Raw genomic sequence first — 25668 nt, 5'->3', positions numbered from 1 at the left:
TCAAGCTAAGAAGCTGAAATTTCGGCACAATAGTGAGCAAGTCCTTTGTCAAAAACGGTATTTTTTGTTTTTTGATTAATCAATTAATTGAGGAGTTATTTAATTATTAGCGTTTAATGAAGTACTTATTTAATTAATTAAATTTCCTTTCTCTTCTGACCATTAACTCAGGCACCTTTTGAGTTAGGAAGCTGATATTTGGACATGCCAATGACCAGGTGATTTGGCTGCAAATGCTATTTTTGATTTATTAATTAATCAATTAATCGATTAATTATTTAATTATTCGATTAATGACAAGAATTTTTTTTTTTTTTACGTTACAGATTCTGATGAAATAGTGGTAGTTTATGTGTTCTCTGACCAAATTGATTAATAATTTAATTTTTTTATGATTATTATTTATTTATTTTCATTATTAATCATTTATTTATTTTCTTTCTCATTTGGCCAATATCTCAGGCACCTTTTGAGCTGGGAAGCTAATATTTGGACATGAGTGACCAAGTGATGTGGCTATCAAGGATATTTTTGATTTATTGATTAATCATTTAATTGCTTAATTATTTATTGATTAATTGATTAATTATTTATTGATTAATCAATTAATTATTTAATTTTTTATTAATGACATTTAATAAAATTTCTAAAAGATAGGTCTTGGGATGAAGTTTGGTTATGCTATTAGCTGGTTTAGTTATGCTATTAGCCAATTGATTAAGAAAATATTTTGTGATAATCTTTTATTGATTTTAATTATACAATTAATCAATCAATTAGCGAACACCTCTTCCTCCCAATGCAGCCTCTATGAGGTGCACTGCGGTATTGCCGGGCGCCGGAGGCGCCCCGGCAATGCCGCGCTGTAGGATATTTCATTATTTGGCATGGGGGCGGTGTACTTTGAATGTATGTGTACTTGTTGTACACCGCTCCTTTCCTATGCCATCTCCAGGCATTGCAAATCGTCATTGCCGGGCACCAAAGGGGGCTCGGCAGTGACGCACGCTGAAAGAGAGTACTCAGTTTTCACTCTGGTTGTTTTCTTGTTTTCTTGCTTTCTTTCTTGGTTGTCCGGACGATATCTCAGCCATCCTTTGAGCTAGGAAGCTGAAATTTCGGCACAGTAGTGAGCAAGTCCTTTGTCAAATACGGTATTTTTTGTTTTTTGAATAATCAATTAATTGAGGAGTTATTTAATTATTAGCGTTTAATTAAGTACTTATTTAATTAATTAAATTTCATTTCTCTTCTGACCATTATTAACTCAGGCACCTTTTGAGTTAGGAAGCTGATATTTGGACATGCCAATGACCAGGTGATTTGGCTGCAAAGGATATTTTTGATTTATTAATTAATCAATTAATCGATTAATTATTTAATTATTCGATTAATGCCAAAAATTTTTTTTTTTTTAAAGTTACAGATTCTGATGAAATAGTGGTAGTTTATGTGTTCTCTGACCAAATTGATTAATAATTTAATTTTTTTATGATTATTATTTATTTATTTTCATTATTAATCATTTATTTATTTTCTTTCTCATTTGGCCAATATCTCAGGCACCTTTTGAGCTGGGAAGCTAATATTTGGACATGAGTGACCAAGTGATGTGGCTATCAAGGATATTTTTGATTTATTGATTAATCATTTCATCTATTAAGTATTTATTGATTAATCGATTAATTATTTATTGAGTAATCAATTAATTATTTAATTTTTTATAAATGACTTATTTAATTAAATTTCTAAAAGATACATCTTCGGATGAAGCACTACTGGTTTAGTTATGCGATTAGCCAATTGATTATGAAAATACTTTGTGATAATCTTTTATTGATTTTAATTATACAATTAATCAATCAATTAGTGTACACCTCTCCCTCCCAATGCAGCCTCAATGAGCTGCACTGCGGTATTGCCGGGCGCCGGAGGCGCCCCGGCAATGCCGCGCTGCAGCATATTTAATTATTTGGCATGGGGCGGTGTACTTTGAATGTATTTGTACTTGTTTGTTTTCTTTCTTGGTTGTCCGGGCGATATCTCAACCATCCTTTGAGCTAGGAAGCTGAAATTTCGGCACAGTAGTGAGCAAGTCCTTTGTCAAAAACGGTATTTTTTTTTTTGATTAATCAATAAATTGAGGAGTTATTTAATTATTAGCGATTAATTAAGTACTTATTTAATTAATCAAATTTCCTTTCTCTTCTGACCATTAACTCAGGCACCTTTTGAGTTAGGAAGCTGATATTTGGACATGCCAATGACCAGGTGATTTGGCTGCAAAGGATATTTTTGATTTATTAATGAATCAATTAATCGATTAATTATTTAATTATTTGATTAATGACAAAAAAAATATTTTTTTTAAGTTACAGATTCTGATGAAATAGTGGTAGTTTATGTGTTCTCTGACCAAATTGATTAATAATTTAATTTTTTTATGCTTATTATTTATTTATTTTCATTATTAATCATTTATTTATTTTCTTTCTCATTTGGCCAATATCTCAGGCACCTTTTGAGCTGGGAAGCTAATATTTGGACATGAGTGACCAAGTGATGTGGCTATCAAGGATATTTTTGATTTATTGATTAATCATTTCATCTATTAATTATTTATTGATTAATCGATTAATTATTTATTGAGTAATCAATTAATTATTTAATTTTTTATAAATGACTTATTTAATTAAATTTCTAAAAGATACATCTTCGGATGAAGCACTAGTGGTTTAGTTATGCGATTAGCCAATTGATTATGAAAATATTTTGTGATAATCTTTTATTGATTTTAATTATACAATTAATCAATCAATTAGTGTACACCTCTCCCTCCCAATGCAGCCTCAATGAGCTGCACTGCGGTATTGCCGGGCGCCAGAGGCGCCCCGGCAATGCCGCGCTGTAGGATATTTAATTATTTGGCATGGGGGCGGTGTACTTTGAATGTATGTGTACTTGTTGTACACCGCTCCTTTCCTATGCCATCTCCAGGCATTGCAAATCGTCATTGCCGGGCACAAAAGGGGGCTCGGCAGTGACGCACGCTGAAAGAGAGTACTCAGTTTTCACTCTGGTTTCTTTCTTGTTTGTTTTCTTTCTTGTTTTCTTGGTTGTCCGGGCGATATCTCAGCCATCCTTTGAGCTTGGAAGCTGCAATTTCGGCAAAATAGTGAGCAAGTCCTTTGTCAAAAACAGTATTTTTTTTTTGGGGATTAATCAATAAATTGAGGAGTTATTTAATTATTAGCGATTAATTAAGTACTTATTTAATTAATCAAATTTCCTTTCTCTTCTGACCATTAACTCAGGCACCTTTTGAGTTAGGAAGCTGACATTTGGACATGCCAATGACCAGGTGATTTGGCTGCAAAGGATATTTTTGATTTATTAATTAATCAATTAATCGATTAATTATTTAATTATTCGATTAATGACAAAAAAAATTTTTTTTTTTAAGTTACATATTCTGATGAAATAGTGGTAGTTTATGTGTTCTCTGACCAAATTGTTAATAATTTAATTTTTTTATGATTATTATTTATTTATTTTCATTATTAATCATTTATTTATTTTCTTTCTCATTTGGCCAATATCTCAGGCACCTTTTGAGCTGGGAAGCTAATATTTGGACATGAGTGACCAAGTGATGTGGCTATCAAGGATATTTTTGATTTATTGATTAATCATTTCATCTATTAATTATTTATTGATTCATCGATTAATTAATTATTTATTGAGTAATCAATTAATTATTTAATTTTTTATAAATGACTTATTTAATTAAATTTCTAAAAGATACATCTTCGGATGAAGCACTAGTGCTTTAGGTATGCTATTAGCCAATTGATTATGAAAATATTTTGTGATAATCTTTTATTGATTTTAATTATACAATTAATCAATCAATTAGTGTACACCTCTCCCTCCCAATGCAGCCTCAATGAGCTGCACTGCGGTATTGCCGGGCGCCGGAGGCGCCCCGGCAATGCCGCGCTGCAGCATATTTAATTATTTGGCATGGGGCGGTGTACTTTGAATGTATGTGTACTTGTTTTCTTTCTTTGTTTGTTTGTCCGGGCGATATCTCAGCCATCCTTTGAGCTAGGAAGCTGAAATTTCGGCACAATAGTGAGCACGTCCTTTGTCAAAAACGGTAATTTTTGTTTTTTGATAAATCAATAAATTGAGGAGTTATTTAATTATTAGCGATTAATTAAGTACTTATTTAATTAATCAAATTTCCTTTGTCTTCTGACCATTAACTCAGGCACCTTTTGAGTTAGGAAGCTGATATTTGGACATGCCAATGACCAGGTGATTTGGCTGCAAAGACTATTTTTGATTTATTAACTCATCAATTAATCAATTAATCGATTAATTATTTAATTATTTGATTAATGACAAAATTTTTTTTTTTTTAAGTTACAGATTCTGATGAAATGGTGGTGGTTTATGTGTTCTCTGACCGAATTGATTAATAATTTAATTTTTTTATAATTATTATTTATTTATTTTCATTATTAATCATTTATTTTCTTTCTCATTTGGCCAATATCTCAGGCACCTTTTGAGCTCAGAAGCTAATATTTGGACATGAGTGACCAAGTGATGTGGCTATCAAGGATATTTTGATTTATTGATTAATCAATTAATCAATTGATCAATTAATCGATTAATTATTTAATTATTCGATTAATTACTAAAAAAAAAAAAAATTCAGTTAAGGATTCTGATGAAATGGTGGTGGTTTATGTGTTCTGTGCCCGAATTGATTAATAATTTAATTTTTTAATGATTATTATTTATTTATTTTCATTATTAATTATTTATTTATTTTCTTTCTTATTTGGCCAATATCTCAGGCACCTTTTGAGCTGGGAAGCTAATATTTGGACATGACAGTGACCAAGTGATGTGGCTATCAAGGATACTTTTGATTTATTGATTAATCATTTAATCGATTAATTATTTATTGATTAATTAATTATTTAATTTTTTATTAATGACTTATTTAATTAAATTTGTAAAAGATACATCTTCGGATGAAGCACTAGTGGTTTAGTTATGCTATTAGCCAATTGATTATGAAAATATTTTGTGACAATCTTTTATTGATTTTAATTATACAATTAATCAATCAATTAGTGTACACCTCTCCCTCCCAATGCAGCCTCAATGAGCTGCACTGCGGTATTGCCGGGCGCCAGAGGCGCCCCGGCAATGCCGCGCTGTAGGATATTTAATTATTTGGCATGTGGGCGGTGTACTTTGAATGTATCTTTACTTGTTTGTTTTCTTGTTTGTTTGTCCGGGCAATATCTCAGCCATCCTTTGAGCTAGGAAGCTGAAATTTCAGCACAATAGTGAGCAAGTCCTTTGTCAAAAACGGTATTTTTTGTTTTTTGATTAATCAATTAATTGATGAGTTATTTAATTATTAGCGATCAATTAAGATGGCCTTAAAATTACCATTCATTCAATCATTCATTCATTCAATTAAGTACTTATTTAATTAATTAAATTTACTTTCTGTTCTGGCCATTATCTCAGGCACCTTTTGAGTTCTGAAGTTGATATTTGGACATGCCAATGACCAGGTGATTTGGCTGCAAAGGTTATTTTTGATTTATTAATTAATCAAATAATCAATTAATCGATTAATAATTATTTAATTATTTGATTAATGACTAAAAATTTTTTTTTTTATTTAAGTTACAGATTCTGATGAAATGGTGGTGGTTTGTGTGTTCTTTGACCGAATTGATTAATAATTTAATTTTTTAACGATTATTATTTATTTATTTTCATTATTAATTATTTATTTATTTTCTTTCTCATTTGGCCAATATCTCAAGCACCTTTTGAGCTAGGAAGCTAATATTTGGACATGACAGGGACCAAGTGATGTGGCTGTCGAAGATATTTTTGATTTATTGATTAATCATTTAATGGATTCATTATTTATTGATTAATCAATTAATTATTTATTTTTTCATTGTTGATTTACTTAATTAAATTTTTAAAAGATACATCTTCGGATGAAGCACTAGTGGTTTAGTTATGTTATTAGCCAATTGATTAAGAAAATATTTTGTGACAATCTTTTATTGATTTTAATTACAGAATTAATCAATCAATTATTGTACACCTCTCCCTCCCAATGCACTCTCTGTGAGCTGCACTGCGGTATTGCCGGGTGCCAGAGGCGCCCCGGCAATGCCGCGCTGTAGGATATTTAATTATTTGGCATGGGGGCGGTGTAATTTGAATGTATCTGTACTTGTTATTTTATTTTTTACCTTACAAAATTTGTGAGTTGTCTCAGCTTCCCTTACTCTCTCATCCTCCTTTACTCTCTCATCCTCCCTTCCCTTACTCTCTCATCCTCCCTTCCCTTACTCTCTCATTCTCCCTTCCTTTACTCGCTCATCCTCCCTTCCCTTACTCTCTCATCCTCCCTTCCCTTTCTCTCTCATTCTCCCTTCCCTTACTCTCTCATCCTCCCTTCCCTTACTCTCTCATCCTCCCTTCTCTTACTCTCTCATCCTCCCTTCCCTTGTTTCAAAATTTTCAACCATCTCAATGTGGATAAGGATAACGTCGAGTGGATAAGGTTGAGTAATTGAAAAGCAAAGTCATCATGCTGCATTAACTTCTCTAATTTTAATAAAGTAGTTGCTAGTTGAACATCCTCAACAAAGACAATCTAATTTGGCATTGTGGTAACTTGTTTATCAATATCCAACCTCACGTTGTTCCAGTATACAGTAAAGTGCATCCGTCACCAGGTAATTATTAAGCTTCTCCTTATAGGCCTATATGATAGGTGAAGGCTTATTGCTGTTGCAGGGATTGTTTCTACATTTGGCACCCTCGATTGTTATATGGTACCACAGTGTTTCTTAAACTCCTGTGAGTACTAGGCGACCATAAAAAAAATAAGTTCTGCCTGCACTCCTAATTTCCAAAATTCCCATGCTGTATTTCGGAACCGGCTCAGATTTTCGGGATGAAATTTTGCATCAATAATGGGAATAAATATATGGGATGTTGACATGAGTTTTTTTGACCTTGACCATGACCATGACCAATAATTAAGTCCATGACCCAATTATATACATTTTAACATAATCCACCATAACTCGACTGAGGCTTGTCTGATCAGAACAAAATTGCCCTCACTAGATAGCCTAGAGTAAGCTGCATTTACCATTAATCTACATCATATCTTGCCAGATTAAAGGTCAAGGTCAAAAGGTGGTCTGAAGAAAAAAAAATGCATGTTTTTAAAATAATAGTAATAATAATGCATTTATTTTATATAGCGCTTTTCAGGGAGCCCAAAGACGCTTTGACAGAGTGCAAAACATAATGCATAGCATCATTTTTGTCAATGCGGAATCTCAAAGACCGTTTGGCTTTCCAATATGTTCTTGCAACAGAATAGCTTACCTGCACTGTTGCTGTGCACCTGATATGCGATTAGCGTCCTGGACCTAATTTTTTCAGATTGTGACCTAATTTGCAAAATACACTTTTTTGATCACAACTTGAATAATTTACCTCCGATTTTCATGATGTTGAATTTTATGGATAGATTGTAGATTGGGACACATCTTCTTAATTTACACTATCCCTAAATGATGAAGGTCAAGGTCATATGGTGGTCTAAAAAAAAAATATGGCCATCATTGGATCACAGGCCAATGGTAAGTCGCAGATATCTAGTTTATTTATTATATCATTACATACCTGGTGTTGGGCTTATGGTTAGGGTGGCGGGCTTGGGATCCTAAGGTCCTGAGTTCGAATCCAGTTGAATTAATGCCAGGTGGGGTTGACTCAGCCTGTCATCCTTCCGAGGTCAGCAAAATGAGTACTAGCTTACTGGTTATAGAGAGGCATTGCATCAGTGGCAGACGCACCCACAGAAATGATGCAACCAGCAGCCGGATGGCTGCACACGAACCACAACCATTATCATTACTATTATTTAATTTATCTGTGTGCTCAGGATCAATGTTTGTGTATCATCTGCTTGCAATGAGAACTGTTTGATCCCATAGGGAACAGGCCTGCTGGGATCTGCTGTCTCAATGAATGATTGAATGCCGCTCAGAGCCAAACAGCAGATGTAAGAACAAACTGGCGGCAGAATTGTAGTACCCAACCATGTTTATGGGATGGCTGTGTTTTATTGATTGGAAAGGTTGGTGAGGGAGGGGAGGTGGTTGATGGGTGGTTAGAGGCTGTGCATGTATTACATAATATACACGAGGTGGGTGAGATTAAACTGAAGGGAAGAGTGTAAGTGTCAAAATTTAAAGAGGGATGGCAGGTTAAAATCCCCTCCATGTTCAGTGCATATAAATAAATGGCTTTTTAAAGGGGACATTGAAAGGAAAGAGGAAGAAAAGGATTGCAGAGCACATAGATGGGGGGGGGGGGGGGGGGAGGTTTTGAGGGAGGTTGGGGAGGGAGGTTAGTTTTGACAAAGGGGAGTGGTAGAAAAGAGTCTTTTACGTTTGCTAAAATAGGAGACACCCACTCATAAGATATTTTGCATGGTTTATTGTTCATTATGGAAACAATTACAAACTTTATTTGTACATTGGATACTTGTTCATCCAGTATGTATTATTTAAAAGTTATACTTCCTCAGCGTACCTGCCTGCCTTGGCATCCTTGGTCTATTGATTAATCCATGACAGAGGGTTCCTTCGGCTCCAACTGCAGCCGACAGCATGGATTAAGTAAGGAAGGTGTTTGGCTGTTCTTGAGGCTCAACAAGTCAATTCGAGATTGTTGGGTTTTGTTCGCTATGAAAGTTTATTCATTTATTTTTACTGCATTGTTTGTGGGGATGCATATCAAGGCTGTCCAAAGGTCACCAAAGCAACCCATGAATCAGCAGGCCAGTATGCTTGTTTGGTTGGAGCCAAGCAGGGTGGTTCCTTCATTGAGGGTTGGTCCTGAATGAGTCAACAGATGGTTTCCATTCTGAAATGCAGTTAGTTGCATCTTGAATGATGATTCTACAGGACCTGACTTGGTTGAGACAATTTCTGCATTTTATATATATATACTGTATATCAGTATATATATATATATACTGATATTGATCAGGTAGGGTGCCGGCTTAGGATACCTAGGATCCTGGGTTCGAATCCCGGTCAATCGCTGAATTAACGCCAGGGGGGTTGACTCAGCCTGTCATCCTTCCGAGGTCGGCAAATTGAGTACCAGTTCACTGGTAATTCCCTGCTTGTCATTAAAGGCGGCAAAAAGGGTTGGCGTCAGGAAGGGCATCCGGCCATAAAACATTGCTTCAAAAAGGGGACCGAAAAACAACAAACAACCACGGTTCCCGAAAAAGGCCAACCCCCGCTTGCGGGGAAAAATGGCCTCTAAAGGTGGTTTTTTTATATACTGTATATCAGTGAAAGGTGCGAGGAGAGCTCGGCGGGTGAAGTACCAACCGAGAATGAAGGTGTGGAGGTTGAAAGAGGTGACAGTAAGGGAGGCATTAAAAGAGAGGCTGAGTAGGGTCGAGGATGATGTGGCTGAGCTTGAAAGTGGTTGGATGTCAATGAAAGCTAGTCTGTTGGGAGCCATTGGTGAGGTATGTGGATGGACAAAAGGACCACCGAGGCACTCGGAAACATGGTGGTGGGATGATGAAGTTGGAAAGAGGATTGACGAGAAGAGGAAGAAGTTCAAGGAGTGGCAGAAGGCGAAGGGTACGGGAGCAGAAACAGCAGAGCATGAAAGTTATAAGGCAGCCAGGAAGGCTGCAAAGAAAGAGGTAGCAAAGGCGCAGGAGGCATGTAGGAAAATGTTCGGAGAACGCTTGGATTCGGAAGAGGGTCAGAAAGCAGTATTCAGGATTGCAAAGCAGATAGCGAAAGAGAGGTGTGATGTGATGGGGGTGAGTTGCTTGAAGGATGAAGTGGGACAAATCGTTGTCGACCCAGATGGAATTAAAGGAAGATGGAAAAGATATATGGAAATGCTGTTGAATACAGAGAATGAATGGGATGGCAACATAGAGAGTAACCCAGTTTTAGGACCGGCAGAGAAGATAACTGAGAAAGAAGTTGTGGAAGCGATAAAAGCAATGAAGGGTAGAAAAGCGGGAGGGCCGACGGGAGTTGTGGGAGATATGTTGAAGGCAGCAGGAAGTTGGGGTGTGAAGAGAATGACAGAGATCTGTAATCTGGTGGTGAAAGAAGGCCGCATTCCAGTGGATTGGGAACTGAGTACCCTCGTCCCTCTATACAAGGGGAAAGGTGACCCTCTGGAGTGTGGCTCGTACCGAGCGATAAAGTTATTGGAGCATGGAATGAAGGTATTGGAAAGGGTGTTGGAGAGGAGGATAAGGAAGAAAGTGAAGATCGACGAAATGCAGTTTGGATTTATGCCAGGAAGAGGAACGACAGACGCGCTTTTCATTGTGAGGCAGTTGCAGGAGAAGTACATGGAGAAGAGGAAGAAGTTGTTTCTTGGGTTTATTGATCTGGAGAAAGCATTCGATAGGGTTCCACGCAAAGTATTGACATGGGCATTGAGGAAGTTAGGAGTGGAGGAATGGTTGATCAGAGTAGTGATGGCAATGTACAAAAGAGCGCGCACAGCTGTAAGGACGAAGGACGGGAACAGTGGTGAGTTTGAGGTGAAGGTGGGAGTGCATCAGGGGTCGGTACTAAGTCCACTACTATTTGTAGCTGTGATGGAGGTGCTGGCTCAGAACGTAAAGGAGGGTTTACCGTGGGAGTTGTTGTATGCAGATGATCTGGTGTTGATTGCGGAAAGTATGGATGGACTGAAGGAAAAGATGAACAAGAGGAAGGAATGTATGGAGACAAAAGGTCTGAAGGTGAATATCGGAAAGACGAAGGTGATGGCAAGTGGTAAAGCATGTGGTGAGGTGGAAAGAACTGGGAAGTGGCCCTGTGCTGTGTGTAGGAAGGGTGTCGGAGTGAACTCCATTCAATGTACAATGTGCGCTGAGTGGGTTCATCAAAAATGTAGTGGTCTGAGAGGGTCATTAACCAGTGTGGCAGCTACATTCAAATGTAAGTTGTGCACAGAGGGAGCTGCAGATGGAGGAAATGTTGAGTTGGATCTTGGAGACGGCGTGAAGCTGGAAGGTGTGAAAACATTTTGCTACCTCGGAGACATGCTGAATGGAGAAGGTGGATTGGACTCGGCAACGGTTGCTAGAGTGAGATGTGCATGGAAGAAGTTTCGGGAACTGAGTGGCGTGCTGATGATGAGGGGAGTGTCGTTGAAGCTGAAGGGAAAGGTGTATGCTGCATGTGTGAGAAGTGTTATGATTTATGGGAGCGAGACATGGGTAATGAACATAGAGCAGCAACGAAGGTTGGAAAGGGTGGAAATGCGAATGGTTCGACGGATGTGCGGAGTATCGTTGAGAGAGAGGGAGACAAATGATGAATTGCGAAAGATGATGGGAATAGAGCCTGTGATTGATGCTGTGAAGAGGAACAGGTTGAGATGGTTTGGTCATGTGTTGAGGAAGGATGAAAGTGACTGGTTGAGAAGAGTGATGGAAATGAATGTAGAAAGAAGTAGAGGACGGGGAAGACCGAGAAAGACTTGGCTAAAGATGGTGGAAGAAGAAATGCGGGCAAGGGGGTTAACAAGGAGAGATGCAGAAAATAGGGCAAAATGGAGAAGGGGGACCGCAAGGCTAACTCCCACTCTAGTCGGGAAAATGGCCTTTAAAATGCATGTTGTTGTTGTTGTATACTGTATATCAGTATCAGCCAGTTACACAGTTATCTGAAGGTTTTCAAAGCATGTAGTTCCATGTGTACAACTGCTGTGTTTTTGTATATCCCTTGAAGTACCATCAAATAGATGCACTTTATGACCACAGGGGGTGAAGAATCAAAATTCTTATCAGAAGCTACTTTCTGGTTTAATTAGACAGGAGTCCCATGGCATGAATAGTGTGCACTTGCCAAGCAAGTGAGAGGTTGCTCCAATTGTCTCTGTCTACCTGTCAATAAGTGAGAACCCTGTTGTTGGTCGATTGGCGGATCATTATCTGGTGGATTGGTTCTGTCAGTGCGGATAGCTAGTGGTCTGGTCTTCTTGGATGTTCCTTGACACCAGCTGGGTTACACTGCTTGTTATTGCAGAGTGTGGTTGCTGTGTGCACAGCAATTCCTACACTATAAACAAATTCAGACACTGGGGCATTTGCAAGTCCTATGTAACAGCCATCTTCAATCATGAAGGGTAGCCATTATTATTGAACATGGGTATGTGAGGGAGAACAATGGCTTTAAGAAAATTACTTTGTTGTTTTCCTATCCAAGCCTTATACTGAAAAGCTATTTGACCTTTGTGATGTGGAATTTTGAAAGTTTTGATTATTTTGGGTTATTTGACAATAATTGCTTATTCAGCGGGGCTCTGTCCTATTTGATTTGGCACTTTAAGTCACTTCCCAGCATGATGTGCTCCAGATTCTGAATGTATAAAGTCAATGACAAGACTGATTTAGTTGAGGGGAAATGAAAGATACACATAAACATATATAATATGTAAACATGTATAATACTCATATATATATATATATATATATATATATATATATATATATATATATGTATATATATATATATATATATATATATATATATATATATATATATATATATATATATATATATATATATATATATATATATATATATATATATATATATATATATATACATACATATATATAAAGCACTTTCTAACCACTGCCTGACTGATATTTAAAATGATATTCATGTTCAATACCTTCCGGTAGTCGTAGTAAGATGAAATTTGGCATGGCAACGGACATCGAAGTCGGTACACTGGGAAAAATCACAGAACAATCGGAAAGCATCCGTAAATGAAAATGTATGTGAAAAACCGGAAACGCATATGCATAAAAACAAAAACAAAAAAAAACAAAAACCTCAATCAATATCTAGTGTTTGAAAATTGTAATTTATATAACTGTAAACTGTGAAATAAAAATTCAATGAAAATGTATGTAAAAATCATAAACACAGCCATACAATAAATAAATAAATAAATAAATAACCTAAATTGATATCTAGCAGGAGGTCAGTGATGCTTGCCGATAATCATAAAGCTCACTTGCTTCTATTTACGATGTGCAAGCATATCGTGTGTGTGTGTGTGTGTGTGTGTGTGTGTGTGTGTGTGTGTGTGTGTATATATTGCCTAGAGTAAGTATATATGTGTGTATGTGAAGAATCAGCTCTTCGTTTGCAAAAGAAGTCCACAATAGCCTGGAATGGCGCAGCTTTATTAAAAACCAACTTATACAGATCCGGAAGAAGCCAAGACATCTATAGCAAGAGCCAGTCTCATGCCAAGTCAAGCCTTCCTGGAAACACATTGATTCCCAGTCCATTTATATAGGGACACGTTTTATCAGGAAATCTCCGAGGGAACAAACAACACTGGGAGAGGTTCCTCCCCGGTGGGCCAAGCCCCCACCGTCATCCGCTCTGTCATTCGGGGGAGTCAGCCCTTCCTTATCATTCGGACCAAATGTTTCTCTGGGCTCCGAGAAAACAGAAATGTAACTCACAAAGAGTGCATGCTTGGCCAGATAAGCCCAGAGCAAATATATGGGTTCACATGAGTAATTCAAAGCATGTTTATACAGAGTCATGCGTTGCTGTGATTAATACAAAATATATATGGTCAACGATAGGTTTACGCAAAAACACGCGCATGTGGGCGTGGTTTTACGACCAGCCTTGAAAAAAGCACACGTATACAATTGTCCAGCATGACCTCATTTTAAGCCTTTCCTCATCCAAAACTAAAACGAAGCAAAAACCCTTTATTAACTTTATGGAAATAGCATTTTTAGACAACATTTAAATCATAACACATTAGCAACCAACGTCTATAACTGAACTTTAGGCAATAACAAATCTACTACTTGACATTCCTTCCTCTTGTCTCGTCGAGACAAAGTATCTTAAGAGACAACGTGCCACATCGGGCTTTATTGAAAAATAATTGTGTAATGCGGGTATTGAAAAAATAATTGTGTAATGCGGGTATCTCCCAAGGGCATATCGTGCGCCCAAAGCGCCTCGCCCGTGCATTTGGCGAACGTGTCGTGTGGTGCGTGCTCGGAGCCTGAGGGCTCAGAACATGAAAGTCCATTAACGTTTCGGATCCACAACGAAGAGGTCTGGTCCAGATGAGGTTCTGCTCCGCCAGAGGGCCACCACCTCCCCTGCGGAACTTGCTCCCCCCACCCTTTGCAGACCCAGTCCTTGCAGATCTTCGAAGTTAATCAACGATCATGCCCATGAGGTCCCTCACGTGCTGCTGTTCTGGGGAATACATAGTATTGTCAGTATCTTGTGTCTCAATTTCCTGGTCAGGGTACAGAGCGAAAAATCCGATTCACTTGAAGCATTTGAACTTAATACATATGAAGCAAAGAGAGGAACTTCCTTTATGTCAAAGTCTCCCTTGGGCGCCTGGTCGGCTTGCGGGTCTAGGATATCCACGTCGGGTCCCTCGACCGCCAGACCCAGCGTCGCAATCAGATCCATAGTTGGGTTGAAAGGGGGCGTGCAGCTGTCAGCTTGTAATACATAAGCAGCGTTAGCCAGTACACGCAAGGGGTTTATAGCACAAGTATCACAGTCATCACATACACCGTTACAGGCAGCAGCCAGTTCCCACATGGGATCCGCACAAGTATCACAGTCATTACATACACCGTTACAGGCAGCAGCCAGTTCCCACATGGGATCCGCACAAGTATCACAGTCATTACAAAATTCAATGCAATTTTCTGGAGCGCCGGTCGCAACTGCCTTGTTGAAGGACCCGTTCAGGTCGACGGCCTCTGTGGTCAGAGCCATAGTCGTTGTCGGCGGCTTCTTCACTTTCCATCCTGTAAAATACTTTCTCATACAGAGGAGGACTAGAGATTTCATTAGTGCCCCCCAAATTACTACCCCGATTATCACAGCCAGTGCGGTCAATAACCACTTCACTATGGTGCCCGTCCATCCCTGGAACCAGTCAGTGAGCCAGCTAAATGTATAAGAATTTTCGCGCGCGATCCGATCGATCCAATAGTATGTCATGAGCCGTAGCGGTGTCGTTTGCCACCTTTTCTAGGGCCAAAGCCAATTTATCTATCCGGAAACTATCCATGACTGTGCCCGCTCCTTGGAAGAGGAAACCAAACACCTTTTCCCATAGACTCCCGTGTAGTTTAGTGGTTCCATCTTCGTTCATGACTGACCTCTTATAACGCCTGTCCAAGGACTTTGGGTCTAGCTCATCCAGTATCTCAACGTCAGGAAGGACTGAACCCAGATAACATGTGCCCCCCCAATTATTTGGTAAATAGGGGTAAGCCTTGTCGCCGCATATAAACATTGTCCCATGGGGTGGGACCAGGTGGGTGGATAAGCACTGGAGTCCCTTTACCACCCCATTAATCCTACTAACCCCCCTAGAGAATGTTATAGCCGTTATGTTGTGGTTGTGTTTATCTTGCAGTACTATTCGTAATGTAATCCCCGGGCTCCCTTGTCCCAGCTTCCCGGGGAGAGTGTAGGCGCATTCTGATTCTCCCATACGCAAGTGGCCGGAACCCTGGAGGCAGACCGTCCCTTTCTGTGGTTTGACCCAGACGGGGGCAGGCCTCTCGGCCACATGGGCAATCATTGACGGGCGATAATTAAATTGTCGATTGCAACTCTTGCCGTTGTCAACCCCTTCTCTTTCCAGCGTGGTGACTAAACATGGGGAATCGATAGGTTGTGAGCAGAGGTCATTGAGGGACAGAGGTAGCACTATCATGTGTATTCCTGTGGTGCCTGCTTGGGGAAAGCGCATGCACGACCAGCAGTGTGTCCTATTTTGAATTGTTGCCACTTCCCTGGCCACTTTCCAATATGTGTTTTCACCCTTCTTTGGGGCCTTATTCTGGGGTTGTGGCGTGAGTATGTATTCGATGCATGGTATGTAGTTCTTTTCGCCACCGGCCGCGCCAGGGGTCCAGACGCTGCACCGGACCTGCATGGTCATGTCTTTCCCTAGGCGTGTGCGTGTTTGTAGCTTAAAATCAGGGGTTCCCCATTGGTATCCTGGTTGGGCCAAGGTCTTAATGCTAGCTTGCCCGTCTTCCCGGAACTCTCGTTGCTTTTGTAGTACCATGCCAACGCGTCCAGGCCCTGCCGACAGTGCTAGCCAATTTATGTTCACCCAATTTGTGTGCAGGGCTTTCTGTTCGAAACATGGTAGTGATACTCTTTGTCCCCATGTTACGGTGAGGTGTCGGGTTTCGTTTTCGCATCTATTGGAATCGGAGTTTCCCCTAGCTGCTGTCGCTATCAATAGTATTGTACCTATGATTAGGCCCATCCTTACTGTGGTTGCTGTGGTGTAGTGTCTGGTGCTTGTATGGCCAACTTACAGTGCGTGGCGTGGATCCACGAGGTCTTGCCCTCGCAAAAGACTGCCGTTGGTGTAGTCAGCAACACCTGGACTGGTCCCTTCCACCTTGGTTCCAAGGCGTTCTTGCGGGTGAAGTGTTTTACGAACACCTGGTCTTTTTCCTCTGGTGGAACACCTGGTCCACAAGTCTCCTGGGAGCGCCTGGTCTACAGGTCTCCAATTCATAGATTCAATTCATTCAATTCATAGTTTCATAGAACACCTTTTCTCCAATTTCCTAATCCACTTTTTTTTCAAGTGGATCCAATTTTATCCAATATTCAATTTTTAAATTCAATCCCATTTAATCCAGTCCAATTCAAATTAAATTCAATCCTTCTCTCAGCATCCCATTACCTGTTTCCAACATCAATAAAAATAAAATTATAAAATTAATAAAAAATCAATCATCTCAACTCTCAAATCGAATCAAAAAATAAAAATAAACGAAAATTACTTCAGCGAGAGTTTCAACTAGAATTAACACAAACAAACCACCATTAACCTCCATTAACACAAACAAACCACCATTAACCTCCATTAACCTCCCCCTATTATTTATTTATTTTCACGAATAAACAAATAATAGAAATAACCTGGTCTACTTCCAATTTCAATTCTGGTCAGTTCTGGTGTCTGGTCACACACAATGTTTTCCTCACCCACTGTGATTCGCTCAAAATAGATTCTCACTGTTATGTCTGAAATTCGTCTCATGAAAACCCATTCAAGAGTCCGGTGTGACAGACAGCCAAACACATAGACACGCCGAAGACCCCAGGGTACCCATCAAACTAGCTTGTCCCCAGATCCACAACACAGCGAAACATGTAACTTTACTAAAATAATCACTTACTCATAACTAATACTCATAATAACTCATAATTACTTATGTAATTACTCATACCAATACTTACTTAAAATAATGTAATATCCCAATCTTCACCCCCTATGCAAATCGAAGCACCCCGGACGATCCACAACCAATATCAACCACTGTAGCCGCCTTCCCCTCCAGGCAGCCACACACAGCCACATACATCTCCACCCACGTCACACAAGACAACAGCCAACCAGTGTGTCCACCACACAGAAACCTTTGGCAATGCAACAACCGAACTCCCAGACAACCAACAACAAAACCCAATCCATCTCCATGGCTCATCAAGCAGTTCCAACTTAATCCAGCTTCACATACCGATTTCCCCAAAAACTCGTGAAACTTCACCCCCATTTTGGAAAAACCCTGGACTAAACCCTGACACCCTAAATAACTTCAGACCCATCTCCAATCTACCCTTTCTGTCAAAAGTTTGGAACGTGCTGTGGCCACTCAACTCAAACATCACCACTCTGCCAATAACCTGTATGAAACATCCCAATCCGGATTCTGCTCCAGCCACAGTACTGAAACTGTTCTCCTCAAAATCACCAGCGACCTTTTCTCTCCTCTGATGCTGGCAACCTCAACATTTTCATCCTCCTCACCTCAACGCCTCCTTTGACATCATCAATCACGCCATCCTCCTCACCCTGTTTAGACCAGCTTGTGCCTATTAAACCCAAATCAGTTCACTCCCAAGCTTCACATGGACCACCTACTACTCTCAAATTATCCACTCTGGCTCCGGAATCCCAAAAGCACTCTTCTCTACAATAAACAAACTAAATAAACAAATAAATAAACAAACTTTACAGCGTGAACAAAACTCCTCAGCGCCCTGGATACCACCACCTGTCATTCAGAGTAGACAACAGCATCTCCTTTCTGGCTTTCAGCATCTCCTTTCTCCTTTCTGGCATCCAAATGAAATTCTGGCTTCAAATCAACTTCCTCGACCTTAACTATGATAAATCTAAATTAATCTTCGTTTGCCCACAACCACTCACCAAATTCACCCATAACTTTGCCCCCAACATCGATGGTCATTTGAACACAAATTGAACAAAATTAATCGAACAAAACACTTCCATTAACTCGACATTCTTTTCACAGCACAAAGTTCACTTGAACATCTTTTTCCTGGATACTCCCTCTTATCCAACTTTCAATAAACTGGAAAATGCTTCGCCATGGAATAGTCCACCACTCATATAAATAATCATAAGAGTTCTGCGAAACATCTCCATCTTTAAAACTTAGCCAACCAAATTTAAACCACATGTTTTCCCCCCAAAAAACAAGTCACATTCTTTGTATATTGCCAACATTGTTCATCGTTTAAGTATCATCCAGAACTAAATTTTTATAAACCATCAACTTGTAGATGCATTTATTTATATCCCATTAACCCAAGAACTCTCAATTGCTTGGTTATATTTTAGTAATGTCATATATCCATATTTCTTTTCCAAATTGTTCCTGATATACACATTAATCCCATCTGTCTTTGTTTCCAGATGAACTCAAATCAGGAAATCAACACAAATCCTTATTACCTCCAATCAATCACACTGCACATCATTCCCCGTCCTTGATGGACAATTCCACATCCAGATGGGCACAGCATCCCGTTTTTGGCGACCCAGCCCCGAAACAAGCCCCCGGACTCCCTGCAGGCTGGACCAAAACCCCTGGACGAGGTTGCATCCCAGTACTGACTCTGCTGCCTTCTTGCAAACCACTTCAACTCCATGAATTTTACATGTTTCGTGAACGGAACAAAGCACTCTGTAATCGTCAGATTGAAACTGCCCCAAACCCGTCCATATAAACTCCATTGTTGTCCTGTCCATCTCTCTGTGTTACATTTACATTTTGTGACTCACAGCTCCTGCCTCCATGGAACAATGACGCCTGGGCACTCAATTAGCCCTCCCAGTAGTACCAAAGACTTACAATCAGACCGACAGACAGACAAATAACAGAGGCATGTCGCCAGCCCCAGCACAGGACATCACCTTTCCGGGCAGGCACAATATAATCCACAGCATCGAAATGCCAATTTCTATCCGGAGCCTCGCAAAGCCAAAATCCATGCATGCGTGCTCCATCATGCAACCCGATCTGTACTCGGTGCGCCCGGCGCCCCCTATAATCAGTGAGTTATAATAACCACAATATCTCTGGCACCCAACTCGTGATACCACAATTTAATCCACGTTACTTGCATCTCTTCATCCTCCCAAATGTCCTCCATTTAACGTGACTCAAATCCATCTCAAATCCCCACAGCTCGATCGAACACGTCACTGTACTCGGCTCGGTTAAATTAAATTCCAAGCGTACTGTACCTGACGCTTCCACAACAACAAAAAACTCGATATTCTCTGTCCACTAATTATGTACATGATTTTGGTTTTACCCACAATATAATGTCCTTTCCTTCCAGATTTAGGTTCTATATCCTGTCGTTAAAGCAACACCCTGTAGACTGACTCCGCCTGTCGTTCTTCCAAGGTTAGTGAATTACCTCTGACCTTTCCCTTGCATATCTCGAACAAAGGTCAACTAAACTTTAAAAGGTCAAACTTCGAATTGGTCAACACAAATGCATCGATGCATCTTCCAGCCGCCACTCCGCACTGTACCTTACTGTATGAACAAGACTTCCTGTTGGAACTTGGCTCCGGAAATTAATTACTCTGTCTTGAAATCGTTTATTTTAGCCATCTTAAATAAATCCATCCATCTATCCATCTTATAAATAACGTATTCGTCCTGTGACATTGCCTGGCATGTATGTCGCAGCCGGCCACTATTCCGACATGGCTCGTCTGACATGAACGTCCGACATCCAGCAAAGTCGAAATGACCCACAATGCATTTGGGCACACATCCTCCTCTGAGAGTGGGCGAGTTATCGCCGGCACTCTGAGCAAATCTCATACAGCACACCCGTGACTCGCGGCTCGCTCGGCTCCTGTCTGAACACACAATAACTCTACTCTAACTTCCACGGAGCCGCACGGCGGAAACACAGGTTTGTACCATACTTTAATTAAACGAACATTGCCAGGATTCTCGGATAGACGTTTAATTTCACAACACACATGACAAAAATCCGATTTAAATTCAGAGATCGCCGATCGACCTGGCACAACCATCTCAACGCGACGACGCCACGCCGCCCCCCGTCTTGGCGCGCACCCTCGTGCCTCCGCACGAATCTCAACACTCCCTGCACGCCGCTCTATTCGCGTTCGCGGCGGGGTTTATCTCACGTTGGGACATGCAGTCGGCTGTCATAACAAAGTGCGAAAAGCTGTCATAACAAATCTGCGACCTGACATGTAGTGAGCTGTCAGAACATTGAGCTGTCAGAACTCATCCCTAGCTCGTAAACATCGCAAAAAAAACAGGATCTCCGACGCTTGACCTCTCTGACCCAAAATGCACTATATGACACCAATTCCAAAGGTGAGCTGCCTCAGCGATACATCCCACACATACAATCCACAATATCTGCCATTGAATGAACTCTTCGATTCAAGTAAAACACACATATTGATTCGAATTCTGAACCTCCAGTTCCACAAACTCCAAACCTCCGTCCGGCTGCCGCTCGAAAGAACAGCCCATCCTGCAACCATCTCCAAGAACCCGCTTCATATCAACAGTAGGTCGACAAGGGCACTCCGAGTGCTTTCCTGACCCGATTTATATCAATTCGCTTCCCAAACAACTCCCAAACAGATGAAAATCCGGACTCAGTTCAGGACCTCGCCTGTTCTCTCGGATAGACGCTAAAATGGACATTCCCGGCCTGAATTTCCCCCATGTCGAGCAGATCACTTACAAAGCTTCACACCGAAACCCTCTGCTTTGCATATGTCATACAGACAAATACATTGGCTAGATACACACGTCAATTAACATCCCAATATACATTCATTCCTCATTCATATACTCATAGAAGTCTCCCAGACTTCGCGCGAAACTCAGATCGACTCAAATCATGCCTTTCTCCAGCCACTCCCAAACAATCTTTGCTCATTCATGTTACGTCTCTCATTCAAGGAAAAGGATTTTTGGGACGGGTTGGACGGGGGGTGGGTTGAGGTGAAAAAAAGGGAAGGCAGGGTGGGGGGTGTTGGGGTGTTGCCTAGAGCCCCGGGACTGAGCTCAGGTCTTGGGGGGGTGGGGGGTGTTGCCTAGAGCCCCGGGACTGAGCTCAGGTCTTGGGGGGTTGGGGGGTCTTGGTCTGGTATCTGGTCCAGCGGCATCAACCGCTGATTTACTTGTTTAACTGCTTACTTAATTGTCCTCTGTCCTGTAGCTACAATAACTATAGCTGCAATGCTTAAAATTTCAATATTTCAAAAACCATTCCTGTCCTTCTCACCCTGTGGCCACCTGGCCCATTTCCTGTGAGCTTATTTATTTTCTCTTGTCCACCAGGTCCTGGCCTGTTTCTATCTGGACCTCTGTTGCTTTGGCCTTCTATCTAAGTTTAGCCACAGCCCTTCGTTCCCTGGCATGCAATGGCATACCCCATCTTGTCTCTGGGCTGTTCCTTCCTGGAAAAATCTTGGCCACCTGGCTTCAGCCTATATGGCTGTCCGACCTCATTTTCCCCTCCTGGTGCTAACTGTAACTTTAAGCTTACTGTTAAGTCCTTACTTGTTTATCCTGGCATTAACAAAGCTACGTCATTCTGAGGCCTAAAATGAGCCTTTACTTACAATCTCTGTTCGAGTGCAGGCATCGTGGAAGACAAGGAGACTAAGCCCGCTTGAGGGAGGAAGGTACGAATTTGGAATAATAGCCCTCTGATATAAAACAACTCCCACCTTTAATCAAATCCACGTGCCGGCGCGCCTCAGGCAGCCTTCCTCCTGTCCCTCGGGCTCCGTTTCCCGTCGTCCGGTGCTGACCCCACTCCTGGTACCATCTGTGAAGAATCAGCTCTTCGTTTGCAAAAGAAGTCCACAATAGCCTGGAATGGCGCAGCTTTATTAAAAACCAACTTATACAGATCCGGAAGAAGCCAAGACATCTATAGCAAGAGCCAGTCTCATGCCAAGTCAAGCCTTCCTGGAAACACATTGATTCCCAGTCCATTTATATAGGGACACGTTTTATCAGGAAATCTCCGAGGGAACAAACAACACTGGGAGAGGTTCCTCCCCGGTGGGCCAAGCCCCCACCGTCATCCGCTCTGTCATTCGGGGGAGTCAGCCCTTCCTTATCATTCGGACCAAATGTTTCTCTGGGCTCCGAGAAAACAGAAATGTAACTCACAAAGAGTGCATGCTTGGCCAGATAAGCCCAGAGCAAATATATGGGTTCACATGAGTAATTCAAAGCATGTTTATACAGAGTCATGCGTTGCTGTGATTAATACAAAATATATATGGTCAACGATAGGTTTACGCAAAAACACGCGCATGTGGGCGTGGTTTTACGACCAGCCTTGAAAAAAGCACACGTATACAATTGTCCAGCATGACCTCATTTTAAGCCTTTCCTCATCCAAAACTAAAACGAAGCAAAAACCCTTTATTAACTTTATGGAAATAGCATTTTTAGACAACATTTAAATCATAACACATTAGCAACCAACGTCTATAACTGAACTTTAGGCAATAACAAATCTACTACTTGACATGTATATATATATATATATATATATATATATATATATATATATATATATATATATATATATATATATATATATATATATATATACGTATATATATATATATGAGAGAGAGAGAGAGAGTATATATATATATATATATATATATATATATATATATATATATATATATCAGTTACTATGCGATTTCATACCATCAGTGGTGAACCGCCATTAAGGTATCATTGAGTGGATATTATCTATCATCTACAGTGACACATCTTCTTAATTTACACTATCCCTAAATGATGGTCAAGGTCATATGGTGGTCTGAAAAAAATATATGGCCATCATTGGATCACAGGCCAAGGGTAAGTTGCAGATATCTAGTTTATTTATTATCATTACATACCTGGTGTTGGGCTTATGGTTCGGGTGGCGGGCTTGGGATCCTAAGGTCGTGAGTTCGAATCCAGTTGAATTAACGCCAGGATCATATTAGTTATTATTAGTCATAAGTCATAACAGACAGTATCTGAACTAAGATCAAAATTCTGCTCTGTCGGAGAGTTCTCTTGAGAGCTTGACAGGCAGAGCGTATGTACATGGCAGTGACGTCATTACGTGCGCTCATTGAAAGCTGGAGAACTGAAGATATATTTGGATTGGTTGCTCCCGGCTGCATCCAGGCGATTCCATATAATGAGTGGATACCAGAGATAATGGTGCCATGTGGCAGATGGTACTTATCGCTCCCATTAAGGTACAGCATAGCTGGATGGGATACCTTAATGGAGGTTCACCACTGATGGTATGAAATAGCATAGTAACTGGTATATAACTGAAAGGTTTTCAGAGTCATAAGTGTATGCAGGACTCACTGAGTTGCCCTGATAAGCCCCAAAAGGGCGAAACCAGGTCGGTAACTGTGAGTTTTACATACACTTATGACAGTATCTGAACTAAGATCAAAATTCTGCTCTGTCGGAGGGTTCTCTTGAGAGCTTGACAGGCAGAGCGTATGTGCATGGCAGTGACGTCATTACGTGCGCTCATTGAAAGCTGGAGAACTGAAGATATATTTGTATATATATATATATATATATATATATATATATATATATATATATATATATATATATATATATATATATATTGTATGCAAAGTCGAAGCTTGTGGAAGGGGTCGAATACAGAGATACAGCAGAAGAGAGGGGGGCAGACAAACCAACGACAGGGTGGAGGAGCAGATCCAAAGAATTTCAGGGCGCGACCATGGGGATGGTGGAAAGGGTGAGGGGACCTACTGTGGAGGAGAGGTGGGGAAGGGTTTAACGGGTGTTGAAAAGACCATGAGTTTGGATTGGTGATTATCTGAGGTGATGGTGAACAGCTCTGTTGAAGAACTGGAAGTAGGAATGAGATTGAAGAGAATGTGGAAGTTGATTCCACAGGTGAGGGGAAAAAAAAAAAAAAAATGAGTGGAGGTGAACATTGATTCTAGAATAACCAACTGGAACATTGTTTCCCAGGATAATATAAAGAAAGCCATTTAAGTAAGACCTAACCGTTGTAGACTTCTTTAAGTGTTTCATTTCTATCCATTCGGGCTGTATGTTTGAGATCTTGGCAGCACACTGACAGTGACAGTCGATTACATCAGGTTAATCTCTGACAACTCTGTTGCTTTTGCTTTTTACGCTGGCGATGAGTTGTTACAACAGCCAACTCTGTTGCTTATCATGTCGGTTCTGTCAAATTGAATTTTTCACCATCGGGTTTCTGTTGACAGGAGGTCAACAAGAGAACGAATTCACTAAGAGAAGGCTGGTCTCGGATTTTACTTGTCATGATGATTATACGATCCACAGATCCAACCCAAATGTGCATATTGATGGAAAAACCTCTAACATTGCCAATCAAAACGTACTTTGGAACAACTTGAAGGCTGCCACATAGGTCTACTTAGACTCTTAGAGGGTTAAACGTCTTTCAGTATCAAAACAGGATCACTAGGGTTATACAGCAAAATCCGAGATGGACAGAGGACCTGGTGTGGATAATACTTTTAATACAACGTCGAGGCTCATGGAGAAGTGAGAATACAGAACGGATCAGGATGTAACAGAACAAAAGGAACAGTAGAAAGAGAGGGGAAAATACACCAACAGCAGGGTAGAGGGACAAAAAGGGATGAGGGCTAGGGGACCTAAAGTGGGTCCAGGTTTGACACCCCAAAATAGGTATTTGCTTTTTTCTCAAAATCTACACAAGCAATTCTGATGAAACTTGACCACAACCTTAATCACCCGTGTTATACCAAAGTTTGTTCACGGCATTAAAAAAATCAGGCCGTGAATGGTATGCCGGGGTGTTGCCCCCCCAAAAATAGGTATTTGCTTTCTTTTAAGAAACTGAACATACAATTCCGATGAAACTTCACCACAACGTTCCGTTCATCAGCAGTGATGTTCCAACGTTTGTTTCCGGCATTTTAAAAATCGGGGTCTAAGGGGAGGGAGGAGGGGGGGGGGGGTGGACCTAACATTTGCCCCACCTCCCCAAAGTAGGTATTTGCTCTTTTCTCTGAAACTACATATACAATTTCAATGAAACTTCA

The 25668-nt window shown here is 40.4% G+C and overlaps 1 protein-coding gene and 1 long non-coding RNA gene across 4 annotated transcripts in view; one reads left to right on the top strand and one right to left on the bottom strand.

Moving 5' to 3' along the window:
• The window catches only part of ARHGEF26 (Rho guanine nucleotide exchange factor 26), an 87767-nt gene that overhangs the window by 6226 nt on the left and 55873 nt on the right, over positions 1 to 25668 (top strand). The gene's annotated exons all lie outside the window — the stretch shown is intronic.
• The window catches only part of LOC137424961 (uncharacterized), a 50242-nt gene that overhangs the window by 5069 nt on the left and 19505 nt on the right, over positions 1 to 25668 (bottom strand). For both annotated transcript variants that reach the window (XR_013623101.1, XR_010984014.2), the window contains exon 2: positions 12826 to 12884. This is a non-coding gene — a long non-coding RNA (uncharacterized LOC137424961). The remainder of the gene's footprint in view (positions 1 to 12825; positions 12885 to 25668) is intronic.

This window comes from Myxine glutinosa, chromosome 4 (assembly GCF_964187855.1).
Source record: "Myxine glutinosa chromosome 4, kmMyxGlut1.1, whole genome shotgun sequence".
Lineage (NCBI taxonomy): Eukaryota > Metazoa > Chordata > Myxini > Myxiniformes > Myxinidae > Myxine > Myxine glutinosa.
This window is presented reverse-complemented; position numbering and strand designations above follow the sequence as displayed.